Source organism: Aythya ferina (genome assembly GCF_964211825.1).
Source record: "Aythya ferina genome assembly, chromosome: 1".
In the NCBI taxonomy this organism is placed as follows: Eukaryota; Metazoa; Chordata; class Aves; order Anseriformes; family Anatidae; genus Aythya; species Aythya ferina.
This window is the reverse complement of record NC_140296.1, coordinates 140,967,594-140,989,361: the sequence shown is the minus strand read 5'-3', so window position 1 is coordinate 140,989,361 and position 21,768 is coordinate 140,967,594. Positions and strand designations below refer to the sequence as shown.

At 38.8% G+C, this 21,768-nt stretch overlaps 1 protein-coding gene across 17 annotated transcripts in view; it reads left to right on the top strand.

Annotated features, from left to right (window-relative positions):
* CALD1 (caldesmon 1) overlaps nucleotides 1-21,768 on the top strand; it is a 197,281-nt gene that overhangs the window by 75,228 nt on the left and 100,285 nt on the right. For 6 of the 17 annotated variants that reach the window (XM_084498854.1, XM_084498852.1, XM_084498870.1 and 3 more), the window contains one exon: nucleotides 8,183-8,242. The exons of the other annotated variants lie outside the window; for them this stretch is intronic. The gene's annotated coding sequence lies outside the window, so the exon portion shown is untranslated. The remainder of the gene's footprint in view (nucleotides 1-8,182; nucleotides 8,243-21,768) is intronic. 17 annotated transcript variants of the gene reach the window in all.

The window sequence follows — 21,768 nt, the reverse complement described above, 5'->3', positions numbered from 1 at the left end:
TTAGGTGATCAATTGCAAACTGCTAGTTTTTGTGTTTGCGCATTAGGTGAAAAGGTAGAAAATAGACATGCATAATAGGCCTTGCCCAACAACTTAATTTCCTTGTACTATGGGGCAGAACAGGAAGAAGTTGGGACAATGATGATCCATTCCTCTATATGTCATGACAGAGCTGATGACTTGTATAGCGAAGATGATGTCCACCCCTAAAAGTTGATTCCTGAGTGACTAAAATTTAAGATTTCTGTGGACATTTAGAGGTTCCTGAATGTTCAGGAGCATCTGGTGCTTTTTGTGGATGTTCATAAGCTAATTAAAGTTGAGCTGTTAATGCTGTAGCCTTAAAGGTTCATATACTAGTGCCAGCAGCAATGTAAGCTGACAGCAACAAATTTACAATTATTCCTGAAGAGAAATGTAGTTGCTGGGGAAAACAAAACAAAACAAAAAACAACAACAACAACAACAAAACACAACAAAAAAAAAAGAACAGTGGTTTGTGGGGTCACTGGAACCAGACCATGGAAGAAGATATAACTATATGTATTAATTGCCAAACAATGCTGCCACTGGGACTGTCTTTGCAAAGCGTGATTTGCATTCATTCCATATATAATATGACCATTAAAAAAAAAAAAAAAAAAAAAAAAAAAAAAGATATTTGCACTGGTTATTCCTGAATAAGTGGCAGTATTTTGGTGTACTATCTTTTTTCCTGTGGAAATTTAGCTCTGCTCATATTGCCTCAGTTAGAAGCCAGAAACGCAAGCACAAATGAATATGAATGATCCTAATCTGAATAAATATTGCTACCCAAGCATTTTTAAGGCCCAAAAGTATTTGAAAAAGATTGGAGATTTCTGGAATAGGCAGCTTTGGCTAATTTCTAGCTTATTGTTTTGTCATGTAATACTTTACGCCTTCTAAAAATTGGTTTACTTTGGGTTAGTACTTAAATATTTAATAATAGTCAAATAAAATGCAATGCTTGTGGTCAGTTGAATGGTTTGTCCTAAGCTCTTTATAACAGATTACAGCAGTAGTGAAATAACGTGTTTTGAGCTGACTCTTACTAGGAGAATGCTAGAAGATTATCTTAGGAGGAAGGTGATATTAACTGGAAAACTGAAAGAAAAAAGGTATTCGGTACAAACCTGAAATAAATCCTGAAGCACTGAAAGTGGAACCATATGTTCCCCTCCATGAAGTTTGGGAACTTTCATTCTTAGAGTTACATTTTGGCTCATTATAGAAATGTTCCCCAAGGACTAACCTAGAAAACTTGAATTAAACCTTCTGCACTCCAGGGGAGGCAGTTCTCCAGAGACTTTCTGCTATCCCATCTCCAGTGAAAAACCCATGTGAAGGGAAGCCACGGAAGACGTTCACATGAACCTTCCCTGCTGAGGGAATGCCTTCATTTGCACAAAGCTCTTTTCTAAAATGCTTTATTTTTATGGGAGCTGTGAGCTCTAGGATCCTCAAATAGTAACTTTTAGTGCCGGCACTAATCCTGTCAATCCCAGTTCTCAGAACCGCCATTAATTAAAATTCCCTGAAAAGGACACAATTTGTAGAATGTTCCCTGTAGCTCCCTCTCTCCTGACACTCATCCCAGCAGTGTGTTCATGTTCAATAACTGAAAAAGACGTAGAAGAGGAGAAAACCAGAGCTTTCACAAGACAACCTTTTTGTTATTACAGACTTATTTTGGCTGCACTCCTCTGCTTTTTTTGAGTAAATTCCTTCATTTGTCATGTTGAATGATGCTAGCAGCTGTCAAAATATGCTTTAAATCAGTCAGTTTCCATTTGTGGACTGTTGCAAGTGACTATTTTCTGAATTATTATGCAGTAATTTTTAATGGATTATTAATACTTGGATCAAAACTGTAAGCTTTCTGTAACCCTTTTCTAAATGGGACAGTAAACCCCACTCTTCTTGCAGTTGTTAGAGCAGCTAACAGCAGATACTTTAAAAGTTTTGCAGCAGCGATTGACTGGATATCTCAGGAGATGTAGATTTGCAGGGAATTCGGGACTTCTTTTTATCAGTAAATATTTTCCCTCAGCAGCATGTTCTGTTGCAGACACGCCTGTACCCACTGCCAGTGATGTAGGAGAGTATATGTTCAAACTCTAGATGATCAAAAGGGATCCTTGATCAAGCTTTGGTTTTTAAATTTAAAAATGTTTGTCCTTCCAGATCAAAAATTCAAAGGGAAAATGCTTCTGGCATTGGCTTTCTCTTCCTGCTTATGTTGCTGCAGTGTTGGGGAGACAGGTTTACATGAGAACAAATGGCTATTCTGGAACAGGCTTGGCCTGTTTTTGCTGCCACTGATGTCCATGAGACAGCAGACCCTGTGTGGAGCAAGCAAAGAGCACAACCACTCTTTTTTCCTGTGGGCAGTAAGTGCTGAACAAAGCAGGAAGAGATGAGGAGTCTGGTTTTCTGCTAATGTGAATGCCACTGTGGTGTGGTTAGCAAATGGTTTCTGCTTAGTAGCATGCACATGGCCAAAGAAGGAAGCAAGTGCTATATTTGTGTGCCTGGGGATGATGTTCAGCCCTCATCTGCTCATATGTATGCATACTTGGCTTATTTGTTAGCCTCTACTTTCAAGAATAACAATGCAAAGAACTTTTGCAAATGCGAAGTCTACTTCCACTAGGCATGAGCTATATCTTGTCCTACCTTTTGGTTGTGTTTAACTTCAGGAAGCAGTTCTCTTGTATTTCCTGTCTCATACAAGGCTGTATAGAATAAAAGTCTGTATTTGTGTCAGTCATTATGTCCAAAAGTTGCTCCCTTCACTGAGGCAGTGTCATTGTCTGTGTAGGAAGGATGATCACCAGAGTCCTAGGGAGCTCTACTGCTGAGGTTACTGCAAGGATAACTGGCATTTTAAGGTGGTTGGCAAGAAATATACCATTGCCTGAAACTCTAGGTCAGCTGAGTCGCTGTTTAAAAGGATTTCATCAGCTTAGATGAAGGGAAGAGACAATTCTCTCCTTCACAGGCTCTCTTCTAATGTGTACACTGTCTGGCATGGTTTAAAAAACCAATCATGATTATAAGGTCTGATTCAAACTGTAATTGAGAACATTCATTGAGCAGCTTAGCACATGGGTTGCAGCGTGCTCAGGGTGCCCCAGAGTCCTATTCTGGCAAACCATTCTCTGTACTGCTATGCCCATGGTGTTGGGAGGGGATGGAAAGTGGTGTCCATGGGGCCTCCAAGAAGTTGAACTGCAAAAGGTGGGTGGAAGTTGGAGAAGGATTTTTTTCCTCCCTGCTCTTCAGATCTCCACTATATTCTGCAGCTGGGCTGGAAGAGGCACTGCTGACAGCATGATTTTCCTCTTCTCCGACTATTTACCTCCAGACCCTGAACACATCTGGACAATCAGGACCATCAACCTTGTATGTTATGCAGCCTGTGTGGTTCATGATCTGTAGTTCAACCAGAAAATGTGACAGTGGGAAACCTTTCCCTGCAGCTCACGTTCTCCATGTGAACATGTACTTATTGATATTTTTCTGCATCACTGAAATCCTCTTCACATGAGGCCACAGAAAGAGAAAGCTATAATGGACTGAGTGCTTCATAACATCTGAAAAATAATGGTGGTATGTACACAGAGCTACATATTTAGAAGATGAAAATATTTCACTGAAAATATCTTAATAGTCATTCTTCAGCTGGAATTAAGATGACACTTGAACTCCAAAGCCTTTCTTTAATAATATATTAATGTAACAATGTTATATTAACTTCTCTGAGTATAGCTCTTGGATCACAAGTTTATTACACGTAGTTTCATCCCTTCTGTACTTGGCTTTTAAACTCTTTGGGAGCAATAACTACTTTTTTGTTCTGCTTTTTGTATAGCACCCACAGAGATGGAGCTTGGCAATACTACTGCAGTCACAATTCTAAGACTGACAGAAAAATTGGGAACTTGGGGGTGGCTGCTGCCCTCTGGGAAGTATTGCTCAGATAGAACAAACTGTCCACATTCAGCAGAGCATATATGTGTGTGTGTAGCCTGAAGGCAATGGGCTTTAACTATGGTTTTAAAATTCAACTCTCACTTAAGTGTAGTACTGCAGGACAGTTAATAGCTGGTTTTTATTTATGGCAAATGCTCATGTTGTGTTCTGATAAGCTGCTCAGAAATGATTAATTGAGCAGTTCAAAGCAGACAACCCAACTCCCCATTGTAGGTCATCCTGAAAAAGAAATTCCTTGGGCACCTGTTCGGATAGTAATGGGTGCATGTGAGGCTTCCCATGCCCCTCTTCTGTTGGCAACACTTATTTGCCAAATGCTCTAATGAAAAGCCTTCTTTGTGCACATAGTATGTCTGAGGAAATGTTGAAAAGTTTTATTAAGTGTTCCTTCTGTAATGTCTTTGTAAGTAAATAAACTATCTGGCAGTCCTGACATAAAAATTAAAAGGAGAAAAGGACATCTGGAAGAACTGGATAAGCAAAGAAATACCTCACCTACACCATTTATTTAAATGGGGGTTTGCACAAGAGCCAATACTGAAATCTATCGACAAAAATTCCTGCTATAACTGTAACAAGATTTATATTTAACATCTACTCTCCATCTCTGTGAGATAGAGGAGTGGGTTAATGACAAAAAATAAAGGTGGAACCAGATTCAGGGGTGCCCAGTGAAAGGACACGATGAAAAGGACACAAGATAAAATACAGAAAATTCTATTTAAACATAAGAGGTTTTTAAATCATAAATGATAAACACTGGAAGAGATTGCCCAGGGCGTCTGTGGGGTCTCCATCCTTGGAGATACACAAAACCCAGCTGGACATGATTCTGGGCAACCTGCTTTGAGCGGGGAATTATACTAGATGATCTCTAGAGGTGCCTTGTAATTGGAACTGTTCTGCGATTCTGTGAAGTGAAATGATATTTTTTAAGATCCAGGGAATCCTTTTGCCTAATAGATTAGTAACTCAGAATCCGATAAACTGGATTACCTCCTTTGTCTAAAGGAGTTTTAAGGCGTACTCTCCAACTATTCTTTATGGTGCTTCCATTCTCCCCTGCTGATGGTATTTCTCTTTCTTGAATGATTAAATATGTAACTGGGACTAAAACCCAGTTATGCTAATTCTAAAGCAGCTTCTTAAATATTTTGCTGTTGGGTAATTTGCAATTGCTCCATTATATGTTGTGCAACGAGAAACACTTTCTATTTGCATACCACACCTAACTGCACATTAGGTGAGTGAACTTTCAGCTGGGAAGTGGCATAGCTGAGCCCAAGTGTCAGTATGAAGGTTTATTTGCCTGCCCAAAGTGAGCTGTGTCTTCACATAGCAAATAATTATGTCATGGGACACTGTTATGGGATTTTGCTGAATATTCATAGCTACTGAAAATAATAATAGGAAAAAGCTGCTGTGGAGATCAGTAAATACACAGATTCCACCTTTGACTCTGGTATTCTGGAAGCTGCAAGTTGTTGTAAGCTGGAAGAGTATTTGTGGGAAGCATCATTATATATGTTCCCTGCTTTTATGTTTTACCCTAAAGATCTGGTATTAGCCAGTTGCAAGAGGCAGGACACTGAGCTATTTGGATAAAATGGAGCACCTGCAGAATATATATTAGGTAATTGAGCTCTATAACTTCATTTCTATTCATAGCTACTTGGTGAAATGAAACTGAATTTATGAAAAGAATAAGGGGGGGAATTAAACCATGCTTTTTTTTTGGTTGGTTGTTTTCGTAAAAAAACAAAACACATTTAGATGTGTCAGGTCAATTTCTGAATGGCCTTGAATGTGGCTTAGTTTCTCCAGTTTGTTGAATCAAGATGATAACAATTCACTCTTTTCTTAAATCACAAAATACTTCTGACAAAAGCATTTTCAAGAACTTCTGATAAAAGCAGAATGTTTTGATTAACATTAAAGCTGCATTTAACTGACTACATTAGCTGAGAATCTAGTACCTATATTAGCTGGGAATTAAGTTCCACTGTGTTCTTGAATTTCCAATGCTGGGAGTGTGCTTAGGTCTGCAATGATGCTAATGCTATTGCATGAATAACAGCAGAACGTGAAGCTAGTGTTTATGGTTGGGGATATTCAAAGAACTGAAAAATTGATTTAAAAAAAATCTACCAATTTTACCACAGAAGATTAGAGCCCAAAATGTGTCCAAACCCTAGTGATGTTACTTGGATTGGAGGGCTTAGCTTTGTGAAGTCTGTTTTTCTACCTGGACCTGAACTTCCTTCATGCTTAAATTGTGTGGAAATTTCCTGTTTGTTAAAATGTTTTCAGCCCTCCGTGGTCAGCTCAAGGTGGAACTGTGGTGTGATAGAGGTTCTCTGGGACAGCAAACACTGAGAAAACATAATTCAGTGATTTTATTCATGTCAGAAATTATGTTGAGCTCAATTCATAAAAATGTTGCTTTAGGACAGATCAACTGCAAAGAAAATAGCAGAAGAGGGCTTTATTGCTGTGGGGAAAAAAAAATCATACATGGATTGTCTCTCTCTCTCACTCTCTCTTTTAACTCTTGAAGAGTTTAGAAGAAAGCAAACAGTTTGAAGTAGAAAAAGCCTGTTATAACCAGGACCCCACAGAATGCATACCTTCATGACATTCAGACTGTGTTTGATGAATGTCAAGTGGTGCACACTAAAAAACAGAAATGGGCAAAGTCAGCTTTTCTGGGTGCTGAAAATGTTTGAATGAATTCAGTGACCTAGAAGGGCTTTTATGCTATATATGAGTCAGAGCTCTGTGGACTGATGTAGCCCAGACTTCTCTTGCTTGTAAGCAGGATTAACCAGTGAGATGACAATGATTTGAAGCTCTTGGTTGTTCATTTCAGCTCTCAATGTACCCCTCACCTTGCTCTCTTCTGCTATGAGTTATATGCGTAGTTACAGTACGAATTATTCATCATATCTCTTTTCTTTTTTGAATCTAATCTAATCTCTTTTGAATTTAATATTGAAACTTAAAATGGAATAAATGAAAATCTTGCTTTTGACCAACCCCAAAGTTTTCAGTAATTATAAATCAGACAGGTGTCTATAAAACCCAGAGATCAGACTGTAAAACCATTTTTGAAATTGCTGAATAGATTACATCTCTCTCAATTACATCAAGTCCCACAAAGTCTGTGAGTTTCCTATGAATAACCAGAAAGTAATACTAATTATGGTCCCACATTCTAATTCTAAATTACATTTAAAATCACTGAAGCTTATTTTTGGTATTTTCTCTGGCATTGACATGTTCTGTATGAAGGTCCTTGGGTCTAAAGAGAATGGATCATGCATAGCATTCTGAAGAAAGCTTAGCTTCTATTTTCACTGCTCTGTGTGTGTATACTGCCAAGTTGGTAGCTCAATGAAGAGTAAGTCTTCAGAGAAAACTCATTCTGCTTCAATGAAGCCTGTTCTTTCTATATTTCTTAGTATCCATTAGGAGTTTCTACTAGATCACCCACAAATTGTTGTACTGCCTTTGAATAAGGATTTGAACTCTTCAGTTCTTTGAACTCTCTGAACTGATGTTTACAGAAATGTGGCCATGCTGGGTCCGAGCAAAGGTCTCTCCAGATTAGTATCCTCTCTCTGAGACATTGAGATTGTCACAGTAAAACAAATGAAAGGAGGTGGGCATGGAATGTGGCAACTTCTGCTTTGGGACCTTCTGATCTAGAGGTTGCATCCAGGCTACTACTATATCTCATAGCTGATGAAACAGTCATTCATGATTTTTTTAATTCTTTCTTGAACCATAGTTCTCATATGACAATAAACAACATTTAGTGTTTAAAACCCATTCAGTATCTTTCTCATACAGTCTCAATCATCTTTAAAATGGAAAAGTCTTCCTCTACATAGTCTCTTAGTTGGGACCTTTTTTAGTTTTAGTGACTTTGAGAGCTTTTGGGAAATCTGTTGTTGGTCTCTAGGTTACAGAGCTGTTGATAGTGGTTTTATCAACCTTGCAAAATTTTTATTTTGTTCTATTTTATTATTTTTGTTTTATACTAAAGTTTTTGGTTTTGTTTTGCTAAAGACAAGTTCATCAAAAGCATATGAAGAGTATTTTTTTATATGTGCAATTACTGTGCTATTGCTAAACAAGTTTCTTTACTTTTATTTATCTACAGTGATCACCTCTTGTTTCTGCAGTCATCATTTTGAATTCATCAGCATCTGGTTACTGAAAGGTTCGGAATATTTCCTCTGATTGCCTTCCTGCGAGTATGATTAAAGTATTTACCTCAGATTTCCTTGCCAGAGGAAATCCGATGGTATTTCTGCATTTTTTTTTTCCTTCTGTAAGGATTTTTGCTTCTGTAAAGATTCCACACCCCCACCTCCCCATGCTTGCCTGCCGTTTTGGAGGCTGATTCAAAACCAGTGGGCAGGGCTGCAGTCAGTCCATGACTTTTATTCCTTTGGAGCCACTGTCACCACAGTCTTTCTTTAGAACAGATACTAGATTTAAAGGATTTTATTTTTAATTTTATCTTCAAATCAAGATCTTTGAATTTTACCATAATCATTTTGTGGACATTTGGCTGTTCTTCTGGTAGCTATTTTTATTTCTTCATTGGATTTCAGCAAGTTTTCTGCTTGCTATGAGAGTCTTAAATCATATTTACTTGTGTCTTCTGTTCTTTTTAGAGCAAGTGTGGGCTCTGGGGGGTCTGTGAGAGTCCAAGTAATCATGTTTGCTGACTACTTCCAACACGTGTGAATTAGCTTTTTTTTTTTTTTTTTTTTAAATGTTCTTTCACTGTCAGAGCCAACAAAAAATGTAAGGGCTCACAAACCTTTTAAAGGAAGTGTTTATAATGTACATAAACTTCACCCCCTCAATATACAGAAATTCCAGACTGGAGACATAGAGAAGACTGGCTCAGAGTTTAAGCAATGCCTATGATAGCAGTCTGGTGGGGTCACAAATATTGCACCAGGGTCAGGGCATCTCCCTTATGTACCTTCATCTTCAGTGAATTCAGGGTACACTTTGCTTCTTATTCTCACTGATGGCTGAACATGCTTTTCATGTGCCTGGCCCTCCTATGTATCTCTGCTCCGTTCTTCCTCTTTTTGGCAAGAGCGGTGTGGAGGAGGAGAGGGACATGGCTACAGACTGAACACTGGTTGCATTTCCTTTCATCTCCAGCAGCCTCCCCCCTATCAGGAATGCCAGTTCTGGGCCCATTTTAGCTGTTTTTGTCGTTGTCCTTGGGGAAGCAAATTTAACTTTATGTACACTTCAGAGAAGGTTTGTGCAAGTGCTGAATGGACTAATAATTGTTGCAGGCTGTTCTCTGCCGATTGCTGTTTTTGGAGTTCGGCATTACTTTTAGTTTTAGAGGGGACATTTAAGACTGCAGACAGAAATTTTGATATTCCTAAATTAGGAATTTTCTGATTCAGAATGAGACTAAACATTCTAAAATTTCCCATGAAAGGATTCTTCCAGTGAGATCACTGAATTTAAGTTCCTGCATTCTTTCTTGGGTGGTACCTTCAGGAAGTACCTAAATTCCTTAAAAATTTGACCCAAGGAGAGGGAAGATATTTTTTCCAAAAATCAGTGAGATTAGAAATGCAAGTGTTCTCTACCCTATTGCTTAGAATAGGACATGCAAAGAGCACTGACTGCCCTCCAGAGTTTTTCTGACAGCTCAGCAGCTGGAGTTGTACTTCTAGACACATCTGAGCACGCACACTGTGATGTTGAAACAACCCACTTCAGTTGCTTGAAACTGAGACTTGTAGTTCAGCGTGTTTCTGATATGATGCCGTATTTTGATGCACAAGTTGTGTCTGAAAATGCACTGTCCTTCAGTGACTCATTCATCTGCTCCAAGTGGAGCCTCATTTGTCTAATGCTGAAATCCTATTGTACTTGCACAGAACTTGTCAAAGTGGTTGAATCTTGTCATGAAGAAAAAGCAAAATCTGATGATAACTTCCACGTTTAATCTTCTCCAAACTGTAAATCTGGGCCAATGGGAGGATGGTCTCTAGGGGACATGAATGTAAATACCATAAAAAACGCCAGTAGTTGCCTTTAGAAAAAACATTAAAGCAAACGGTGTGGACCATTTGGAAAAGAAAAGACAAGCGTTATCACCATAAAGTACTGGAAGCAAAGCACATCTCTTTATCTGAGTATAAAATGCATTAATATAGTTTAGTATTAATTTGACAGTTCTGTAACTCTTCCGTTTATTCTTGAGTACAGCCATGTCTGACTTTGGAAAACAAATTGTGATGTGCTTGTATAAATTGCTTTCAAAAAGAAGTGATACCGTATAAGGTTAAGGTTCAAAGTCACTGGCTAATGATGACTGGTTTTTATCTTGTTTGGAAATGTACATTTTGTTAAAGCAAGATACTTTCCATTGGGAAACATTGTGTAAGAAAGGTTTTGGTCATCTTTTCTCTTTGATGTTCAGGACTGAAGGCATTTCTGTATAATCTCCAAAGCCTAATATTTCTGTGGCTTGATTGTGGTGAGTTACACCAAGATGAATGTAGGGTCTTCTTTCTCTCATCTATTGTCTGCTGTTTGGAAATGGAGATGCAGCACTAAACCTTGTTTGAGTTTCCCCATAGTTTTTGGAACTTCAGGCAACCTCTACGTGCAGCTGGGACATTTTTTGATATGATGAGAACCTGCTAGTTTTTGTGTAGCATTGCATTCTTGAAAAGCTATAAAAGCCTACTGTTTGGAGTTTTATTTAGTTTAATACCAGTGGATCAAGCCTAGAAAGGAATAGTGTCTTTCTTCCTGATGCAATCCACAGTCCCAGGAAAATGTGATGAGTGCCATACAGTGGCTGCTGCATATCGTTTTCTAGGAAAGTCTTATCGCTTGAAAGAAATTTGCAGCTGAAACAAAACCAGAGCATCATTTAGATGTATAAAGTTATGCTTCATTTGAGGGTGAACCAAAACAAGTAAACCTGCTGTGACTCATCCAAAATTTTGGATGAAGAACATTTTTTATTTTCCAGGAATTACACCACCTAGGAATTGTAAAACTGACGCACTGAGTAGTGGAAGAGAAATCTGCTTCTAATAAATCGTGCCTTGCCAGACAGAGGTTTAAGAACAGAAGAAGAAAAAATCTGAACAAGCACAAGGATCATATGTAGGGGCAGATTCACTGCTGTGCTCGGAGTGAAGGGAGTGGAGTTGATTATCTACATCTTCCCAGTAGGTAGGGAGCAGATATAGCTCGCTGGAGAGGATGTGGCAGGAGCATGCTGCGCTTTGGCTCTGTTAGCTGGCAAGGAGTTCTTCAGAAAGCAGTGCCAAGCACAGCTTAGGCACAGCAGAAGCTGTATCTTACTGTCTTCTGTGCAATATTAACCTTCTAAGGCAGGAAATGCATGCACTGAGGGAAAGATAGTCTGGGAGCTGGAATTCTTCACTCTTCATTGACAACTGCTCTTTCTTAGCTCAGTTGCAATAAGCTCTTCTGCCACCTAAAAACTGCATTACTGATACTTCTGCTTTGAACTTCCTGGGGATATTGTTCGTTTGGAGTACTTAGATCTCTCAGAAACCCAGGGACAATTGTTCAGAACCCCAATAATCATATTACTGCACAACATTATCAAAACAATCAAAAAACCCACACCAAAACAGTATTTCCCTGTTCTCAGGATGTTGTGAGATCTTGTATACATTTTGATGATGGTTTTGGATTATGGGAGGAAAGAGGCTTGGTCAAATACTTCTAGGTCATTGGGAAACAGGAAGTATGTGAAGTCTCAAAGGAATATCTTGTCTGAAGCTAGTGTTGTAGACTCAGGTGCTGTGGAGGATAGCCTCAGAAGTGCACCAGTGCCGTTAGATATTTATCTGAACTGAGCTTGAACTCTCCTATGTCTGGAAGTTCCCCTATGTCTGTTTTCCAAGAAGAGCCTGATCTTTGCAGCTCTTTCTCACATGAGCGCTGTGGGTTTGGAGCTGTTAAGTCTTTGGACTGACTCTCACTTCCACTAAAGTCCCTTTACACAGCTCAGGCATTAGGGGATCTTAAAATGAGACTAGATGACATTTAATAGTGTAAATGAGAAACAGGTCCCTTAAAAAAAAAATAAAAAAGAAAGAAAAGTAAAATTGGCCTTCCTTGAGTTGAGTGCTGACCTTGAAAAAGCCCTTAAAGTCTCTGCAGGCAGGCTGAAATATTTTTAGGAGAACAGATACCCCAAAATGCAAAAGATTACCTGAGGCAAGTGATTTTTTTTTTTTTTTTTTGAGAAAATTATTTTCTGCTACACTTGGTACCCACATGTCTGTCTTAAAGCTCTATTTATTTGTCACAGATCTTCAGAAATGTTGGTGTAACTTTCTTACCCGTCTTCAGGAATTTTAACTTGTTAATTTTAAACATTTTTGTATATTCCTGTTATGTGATACATTAAGGATTCCATTTGCATTTTGAATTTTGGGGATTTTTATGTGGGGCAATGTTTAAATATGTTTTGAGAAGGGGAAAGCAAGAAAAGCTGTCATCCATCAACTGGTATTAAGTCCAACTTTGAAAGTTTGATACAAACTGAATCTGACTGTTAGCACAGACATGATACAAATTAGCTGTGACTTTATGATACCAGCTGTTTCTCTGACAGGGTAAAAGGGCACATAACTAGAATAGCATCTTTTGTTGAAAGCAGTGTTTCCCTTTGTTAAATGTGGGAGCCTCAGGCAAAAAATTATAGTCCATAGTTATGTGACATGTGCAGTCTGCAACATGTTTGTGGAGCTTGGGGGAGCTTTTTCCTGATGTTTTTCAAAGGCAGGGTTATCATAAGTGTTCTATTTTTGCTAGTTTTATCACTTAAAGACAAATCTCTGTCATGTTTTTTCCTTGTGTTAAAATGGAGGATAATCTAAGTGCTATTTTCTTTACAAGCACAAAGAAAACATTGAACAGGCAAACTCAAGAAAAGTCTGCAAAACTGAAATCACAAATCTCAAAGTAAAATTTAGTTTCATTTATTATTTTTTATTGATTGATTCCCACCAGCTATTTTTCCTTACTAGATTTATTATTATTATTATTATTTTTTAATTCCATAGAAACTAAGCCTACATACAAAAGTCTTCAACAAACTAACAATCAACAGCTGATTATTTGTTAGCATTAACTGCGTATAGCTTACATGTATTGAGGTGGTGAATTAGTCGTAATGCAGATGCAGGGACACAAGAGCCAGCTCCATGCAGTCACATCTTGGTCAAATCTCACTTCTCCCCTACGGCATCCAGTGCCTGTACAGGATGGGTGCCAGGCGCCTTGAGAGCTGATGCACCTGAGGAGCTTTGTGTGGAAGCAGCCGGGGACTTTCCTTGTTTCCAGAGCTCATAAAGCTTACTCAAACTGAAATGGCTCTGAGCGAGAACATTTGAGTGACTTTACATCACTTTGTATCTGTGTCCCCACTGTGTATCTGTATGACCTTAGCATATCCTCTGACTATGTCAGGCTATATAAAATTGGCTGTAGCATGTATCTAAACTGAAACAATGTGATTTATTAAGCAATTGAACTTATCTCACTTCTGCCACTTTACTAAGAGACAGTAAAACATTATTAAGATTTCAAGATTTACTGTTACAGAAAATAGACATACTCTATTTGAATCAATTCGGTAATTTTAAAAAGGGAGGTATGACATCAGTATCCTGGTGTCTAACTAGAAGTACTAAGAACAACAATATTTAGGCTAGAACGATGAGAAGCAAAATTTGGCAGAATATCTTATGAAGTTTCTTAGGCTAATGATCACCAGTGCTGGCATTAAACTGAAAATATCTGCAAAGCACAGTGCTGGTTATAGACACAATTAGACTAAAAACAGGCGGGAGATGCTGAAGAACATACCTATCGCTAATGCACTCCAATAATCTACAGGAGAAAAGATCACATGGAAAGCTTGAACCAGTAGCAGTGTAGCAAATGAACAATGTGCTATCAAACTTATGATAGCTGCAGTTGAGTTTTATATCTATGATGTCAGAGTCATCATAGCACCTCTTGCAATATCATATGCAGAACATCTCATACTAATTTCAATCAGAGAAGGGATGCTAGCCTTCAAATCCCAGGATTTAAATTAACCTTTTTATTCTCTGCAAGTACATCTAATGAGAATGGCATTTTCCCTCATTTTGTATTCTAAACAGCTGAGTTCTACTGTTCTGAACTTCAAAAAAGTTGCTATATTCTCCTATATGACAGTCACATTCAGTGGTGAAAAATACTGGATCCGTTATGGGTATTTGGGAGAGAACAATGTCTTGTCTTGGCTGTGTTAGCTGCCTCGTGTCCTCTTTGGGCAGACAATTTCAAAAACTAGAGGAGGACTGGGACCACTGGAGAGCACCCTGCATTTACTTGGCAGATGGGAGAGTACTCCTCATGTCAATTTGTAGTTTATCATAAAGAAAGTCCCTTTAAGTGCCCCCTGTTTTGTAGAAGATGATCTTGCAAAAAGATTCACAATGTTTCACGCTCTTAGGCCTCCTGCTGGCTCACTGCAACCCTTATATACCTTTTTCTCATCTTCATTAACTCATAAGGGTCAGAAACTGTTTACTTGTCATGGTTATTTAGTACCATGCTCTGTGACTTGTCTCTTTGGAAGCCTCTGCAGGCAAAAACTCCATTCCGTGTTAGTAAAAACGGCAAAATTCGGTCCTTAAAAATGAGTAAATGCTAAGGACTTGCTTCTTTCACATACAGGTGAATTAAACATTAGGGTAATCCTTATATTGTTGTGTTAATAATACAGGTTCTTTTACTTTATCTTCTTTTCCGTTCCCTTCCCTTTCTACTTTTCTTTAGTTCTACCAAAACCAAAGCAAAGATTTCCCATCCTTCTCATTTAAAAACAAAACAAAAAAAAAAAAAAAGAGGAATAAAAACATTGCAACAAAAGCAATAAAGGATATTAAGCATATCAAAATATTGAGTCTCCCTATTAAAACAGAGCTCACGTTGATGGAGGAAACAGTGTCTATAAGCAACGATCTTGTTCAAAGTATGGAAGTAGGCTCCAGAACCAACCATCTCTAAACTTGTTTCACTTTTAAAACCTTGCATGAGGATGCCAGGATCCCTTTACTTAAATGACTTAATTTTCAAGCAGTATGAATCATACAGCAACTGCACAAGCTCTTGTTAGGCTGTACATGTGTTTGTTCTTTAGGCAGTAAGAAGAGAATCCAGAACTGGAGGTGATTTGAGTTACAACTACTTCAGGGGATTTTTTTTTTTTTAAAACATTCCTTCTAGCAAATGCAGTTTAAATGGGTTTGTTTATATGGCGTGGAATTGGAAAGGCCCAAACTAACCAGGCTTTACACAATGTGGCCTTCTTCCAAATTAATCTAAAATATTTTAATCCCTCTGGAGTTCCTTTATCCTCTGCATCTGTGCTGTAGTGGAGACACATTTTTAACATTTCTTTGAGGAAAATTACCTTTCTTTCCCTCCAACTGTATTCAGCAAGGTCAATGGAGCACTGTTATATGGTATTTAAACATCTGAGATTCATCATATATCTGCACACCAGAAAGAATCATCATAAAAGGTCTAATGAATCCCGACTGCTAGCCAAGCAAGGGAGTCCCCTTACGGATACTGGGTATTAGAAACAAAGAACACATACAAAATACTGTTTTTACACTTTAGCTTTATGCAATTAAGAATTAAGCTGCCCCTAAAGAAGAGGGCAAGGGTGATTTGTGACCCCCAAGACAATTTCAGTAAATCAAATGGAGCCAAATTCTGAAGTCATTGTGTGGACTAAGATCATTGCCAGGTAGGAAGGTGACCACTCACTCTGTGGGACCAGACAGGGCCTGAGCAGGAGCCTGGGAGGGCTTCTTGCTCCTGAGAGAGGAGATGCTCTGAGTCACAGGCAAGCTTCAAACCTGACTATCTCAGCTTCTGGCTGTGTGCCGATACTTGGTTTTATGGCCTTTTGGTTTTCTAGTTCAGTAGCAAGTTTACAGGACTGAACTCATTTCACAACACAGGAACTGAAATACTGAGAGAAAACTTTTTTTTCCCCCCCCCCCCCGATCTTTCAGAGGTCTTCTCTGAAATATTATTATAAAGGGTGTTTTTATTTGAAATACCATTATATAACTTGCACTGCTACAGATTACGCTAGAGCTGCTTTAATACCATAGTTTATTCTAGACTTGTTCTTCCCATGAATACTGCTAGGTCATGAAGTTCAGACAGTTTTAACAAAGTTCAAATAAGCATTTGAACCTCTGAAGGAAAAACAATATGCTGTAGACCTCAGTTCTGTGAATTTACAGGGTTTTACCAGAGATTTTTTTCTCACCGCTGAAGTCCTGTGGAGCCTGCAGAGACACTGGAACTTCTCTGCCACCGCCACCCTACTCCAGGCTTTGTCCTTAATCTGAGTATGCTCTGCTTTTCCCAACTACAGCACACATCATAGCGCTGGTCTCCTGCCCAAGGGGCTGCAGGGTGTGGGTTGTGGGATGACACTCCAGGATAATGATCCATTAAGATTAGTCACCTCAGGGTGTCCCTGCTTTTGAATGAAGAACTGTACCTACCCCAAACACACTTTTCCTATCTTTTCATATAGTCAGAGGTATTTTGGGCCCATTGCAAGCCATATAGTAATGGAATAAATTCCAAGTGCAGCAGGAGACCACATTGGAGGAAAAACTCTTTAAGTGCCAAGGGCATTTCTTTTACTTTTCTTACTGAGACTGGAAAATATTCCCTAAATAATACATCTGGATGTAGAGGAATAGAGAGGGAAAAGATGAAAAACAATCCTTTAAATTCAGTAGGAGCCTATTTTAATAGCTTGTTTAATCTGCCAGCTGGCACAGCATTGACTTATTGCTACACATACTTTAAGGAGACCTATGTAGTTCTTGGAACCAAGTTCATATTAAGTTGTAGAAACTTAAATATTAATAAATTGGCGGGACTGCTTTTTGGTACTTAATAGAAATCAAGAAACTGCTTAGTCATCTCCAAAGATATTTCTGTCTCTCTCTTTTTTTTTTTTTCTTTAAGTGCAAATGCCAAAATAATACGGACTTAAAGCAGTAGCATAGATAGTAAAATAGTAAAAGCTCAGATCTGCCCACTCTGGAGCATGCATACATCCTTCAGAATTTGTAGTCATATATATTCCCTGTGCAACACTTTGGGCAGAGTTTTCCTAATTTTCTTTGTGACTCCATTTGGTTTCAAAGACGTACATTATGAGTTTATGCTGAGGAGTCTTGGCCAGGAGAAGAACTGGTGCCATCTTTCTGTGGATTTTCATTTACAGTGTGTTGCAAGTAATATCATTTAACAGCTGCTTTAGAATATATTATGCTTGTCTTTTATGAGACTGTAAATGTCCGTGCATTTGCTTTTTTACCTTGTTTTGTGTGAAGGTATATGGGTGCCTGAAATGCAGTGTCAGCTATGTAACTAGTATTTTTACTTTGTTCCTAAAAAGTTAGGGTACATCAAGAAGCATGTCCCATGTTTTCAATTGCTTTCAGCATTAGAAAAGCAAAGGAGAAAGGATTTAACTGCTGACCAACCTGTCTTATGTTTAGTAATATCCAAAGTGACACTTGTCAGTATTTACAAATTGTAAAGTTTGATTTGGTCCAGGTAAGCACTGGAAAATCTGGCCAATTTACTCATGTTTATTTATGAATTTCAGATCTGGATTTATTTCCTTTGTTCACCTTAATGGTACTAATGGTACTAACTTTATTTTCAGGATTTCTGTGTTGGGTATGAATTGTAAAAATCCTCTAAGTTCTCAAAGATTATGATAGGGAATTTAGATTGATCTTTTTCTGTATTCCTTTTTCAGATTGTACTTCTTTTCTCAGACCTCTTTTCTTCTCCTTACCTTCTGTTCTGTTGACTTCATAACGCCTTCTCCACATCTTGAATAGGGAGGGTATCCTTTCAGATCGCCACCCTGCTGTATCATCAGATCTTGTGAGTTGTGAAGTAGCCACTGTGAGGAGGCCTCTGTGCATTTGTCAATCATAACTTCAGTTGTGTTTCTGGTTGCATCATTTTGAAGGTGGCGTGCAACTTTCAGGTAGAGTTCAGCTGATTTTTTTCTAGCAAGTCCATTGCTAAAGATGAGGTTACTGTGTTGTGAAAAATAATTTGCTTAGTAAACAAACATAGTCTGCTTTCTCTATTCGTCAAGCATTTGCAAATAGAATGGAAGTTGTCTTTTCTCCACTTTCAGCCTTGTGTTTTGGTTTTGTCCAACACTTTGTATACAAACAACCTGGCTTTGTCTCTCAACTGTGAAAAGTGTGCTTCATGTTCTTTCAGTGCTTAGAAATTAGACTGTGTGCTCTGTCTCCCATTCTGAGCTGGATGAACCTAATATGGCAAAGAGAGAGGTTGGAGGAGCCCCCACAGGGTTTCGGGTTCCTAAGGTAGATGTCTTAGGGAAAAGGTAGTAGATAATGCACAATGCAGAGACTTTTTTCATTATTTTTTTGAAGAAAAATTAAACATTTTTGTTTCTGGACCACACAGACATGGTCTGAAGCACAGTTCCTAAAAAAAAAATAAATAACGGATTTTTTTTTTTTTCTCTTGGTACAGGTTTCAAGTGTAACTTTCCTTTGTCACATTCATACAGAGACAGTGTGTATGCCTGTGTGCTCTCAGCATTAAGTGTACAGGGTACTGTCAGGGCCTCACCTGTCTTGTTTATTTGAGGCTCTGTTGAAAGTTTTGCTGTTTCACTGAGAAGGGAAAGTTGCACACGTTACTGATGTAGCAATGTATTGCAGTCACCATGTGTGCTGGCAACAAGCATTTGTGCATGAATGTCTAGGTAGTCAGATTATTGTCAAGATTACTTCACAGGTTCTCCGTGCAAGTCTTATGAGGGTAACTGGAAATATCCTAATATTGCAGTGTCAGGTTTTATGCTGGCTCATTCACAGCATATGAGTATCATCTTGCTGGTCAGTTTTCTCTTGTAACAAAGCCTCATCGCTGTCCCGTCTTCTGCTTGTTGTTTGTGGTGTGTCAGTGTTTCCATGCTTTCAGCTAAACCTGGCATGAAGATAGGCCAATGATGTAAATTTCAAATATGGCAAATGGTTTGCTGCACTACTATTTTGTGGCACCCTGTTTGACTTCTCCTGTCAAAAGACTTTGCGGTTTTTGTTGCCCTACCTCACCCCTTTAAAGCTGTCACTAAACTCATGCATCGATTCTTAACTAAAAAGACACAGAAGTACTGCTTATTAGAGATAAATTGGTAGAGCCACTTGGATGGAACAATTGGAGTTTCATTTGTTAAGATTACTTTGAAAATTTGAGCTGGAAAAGCCCAATATAAAGTTCAGCACCTGATTTAATTCCTGGTGGATTTCCACAGATTTCCATGATGTTCTGCCATGAAGTAGCACCAACCTTTGGCTAAAATGTGTATATTGTGGTGACATACATTGTGTCTTTGCAAAGTAAATGTACAGGAACTGGGAGGGAAGATGTATTAATTAAAGTTCTAGAGCAACAGACAGGACCTTCGGTATTTATCTTTCATTTCTCCTGAGGAACTGTTTAGGTTCAAAATGCTTAATATCTCTTAAGGGATGAGTACTAAGATCAGCAAACCAAAGAACTTTAGAGGTATTTCTGTCTTTCTTTCTTTATTTTTTTTTTCTTTAAAACTGTAGGGATGACAACTAATACTTGGTATTGCTGCTTATTGCTTGTTCAGTAGAGCAAGAAACAGAAAGCCCTCAACTCTCATTAGAGTTTATGACACGCAGCACTAGGCAGAGCTGGATTTTAAGGCTTCATGTTTTAATAGGAAAAGAAAAAATAGTTGAAAATACAAATACGAAGCCACAGTAAGCTGGCTGCATTGTACCTTCATATTATTTTCTATTACTTTTTTATGACTGACTATGTAGCTTAATATATAATGATTTTGTATTTAAAGTGTGTTCCAGAAAACACGTGGAGTTTGCAGTCTGGCTGAGTAAATGTTGCTGTTGGAACTTTACCTTAGACCTAGTTGGACATTTTATTATTTTTAATGGTATTACTTTGGCTTTTTAATTCAAGGCCCGAGAGATGCAGAGGAAGAGTGTGAGTAGTGTACTAAAATGTTCATGAAACCTATTTGGACACAGATAAGTTCACATAATGTATTGTTGAAATATTACATGTGGGCATGAAGGTCAGCAGGTGTGGCACGAGGGTAGGACAGGAGAAAAGCACAAATGAGAGGGATGGGAGCAGAGTAGGAGAAGTGAGAAGTCAGGGAGGCAGAGGCTAATACTTCCCATTGCTATGGGTTGCTGGCACTGATCAGCTCTGTGCCTGGGAGGGTGAAACTCTTGCAAAGGCAAGTATGGAGAGCTGTACTGCTACTGCTGGCTTCCATGCCAGTTCTAGTGCAGGAGAAATGCTCCTGCAGTTGGACAGAGCAGCATTTTCCCTGGCTGATGCCTGCTCAGCCTGCTCCAGACCTTTTGCCAGAGCTGGGACTGCTGCTCCGTGCATGAGGCAGGACACCCTGCCTTGCATCACATCTGCCTGCATTTCCGGGCCTCTAGCACTGCTGGGCAAGAGCCCCCTGCATGCTTTCTGCTCCTGTGGCTTGTCCTGCCTCTGTGTTTTTATTTATTTATTTTATTTTTTTCCCTCTAGTAGAAATAGATGGGAAAATTAGCTTTGCTTGTACAGGCCAAGAGGAAATACATTCCCTATCATTAATATGGTCTTGGCCATCTGAGCTGGATCTAACCTGTTTCTTGGTGATGTTTGTCGGTTGTTTCCTGTTATGAAAAACCAAACAGCTCCTGGCTGGAAAGTGTTGGCTTGGGCATTGTTTTTCCACTCTCAGAGATTTTAGTGGGACGTGAAGCTGGCCACCCGCCAGAGCATTGCCACGAATTTCAACAGTCAGGCCACAGATTTGCGGCAAAGCCTGCAGGAGAAGTTAATGCATGATGTGGGGTTTCTTGTGATTGCATTAGTATGATGAAACTGAATGTCTTTCCCGGTAAAAGTAGTTGAGAGATAAGGGTAACCAGTGAATGATATCTTATGAACCTGCTTCCCAGTGTTCAAGTGCAGTGAATGTAAGTCAGATCTTTTCTTGGGTCTAAGCATACACTGTTTTGTAGACATAAAATCCCTCTAATTTCAGAGTGTTTTGTATTTCTGGGTTGGGTCTCTTTCCCATTACCTAGGATATATACTCATTAAACTGTAGTAAAAGCTGATGCAATTTTCAGCTGCCCTATATATCTGCAGAAGAGGCTATTACCTCAGTCATGACAATATGAGAAAAAATATTCTTTCTCTTAAATTAGCATTGCTAGAATTAAAGAAATTCTGCCTTTAGATTTGTGTGCACAAGTGTATGAGAGGATGAAGTTGCCTATATTGGCACAATCTGAGAGCATACCAGTTTCTGACATGCAAGGTAAGCTCACTGATCCTTTGTATCATATATCACAGATGAACTTGGCCTGCTAGGGTGGAATCCAGTCCTGATTGAGGTCTCTGGGAAGTCTGCCAGGGACAGGACCAGGATTTCAACTCTAGCCTGTATATGAATAATATTTCAGTATCTTCTGATCTTTGGGGACAACATATTTGAAATATTTCAGAGGACACTTGAAGGGGGGAGTCAAGGGTCAATCCTTC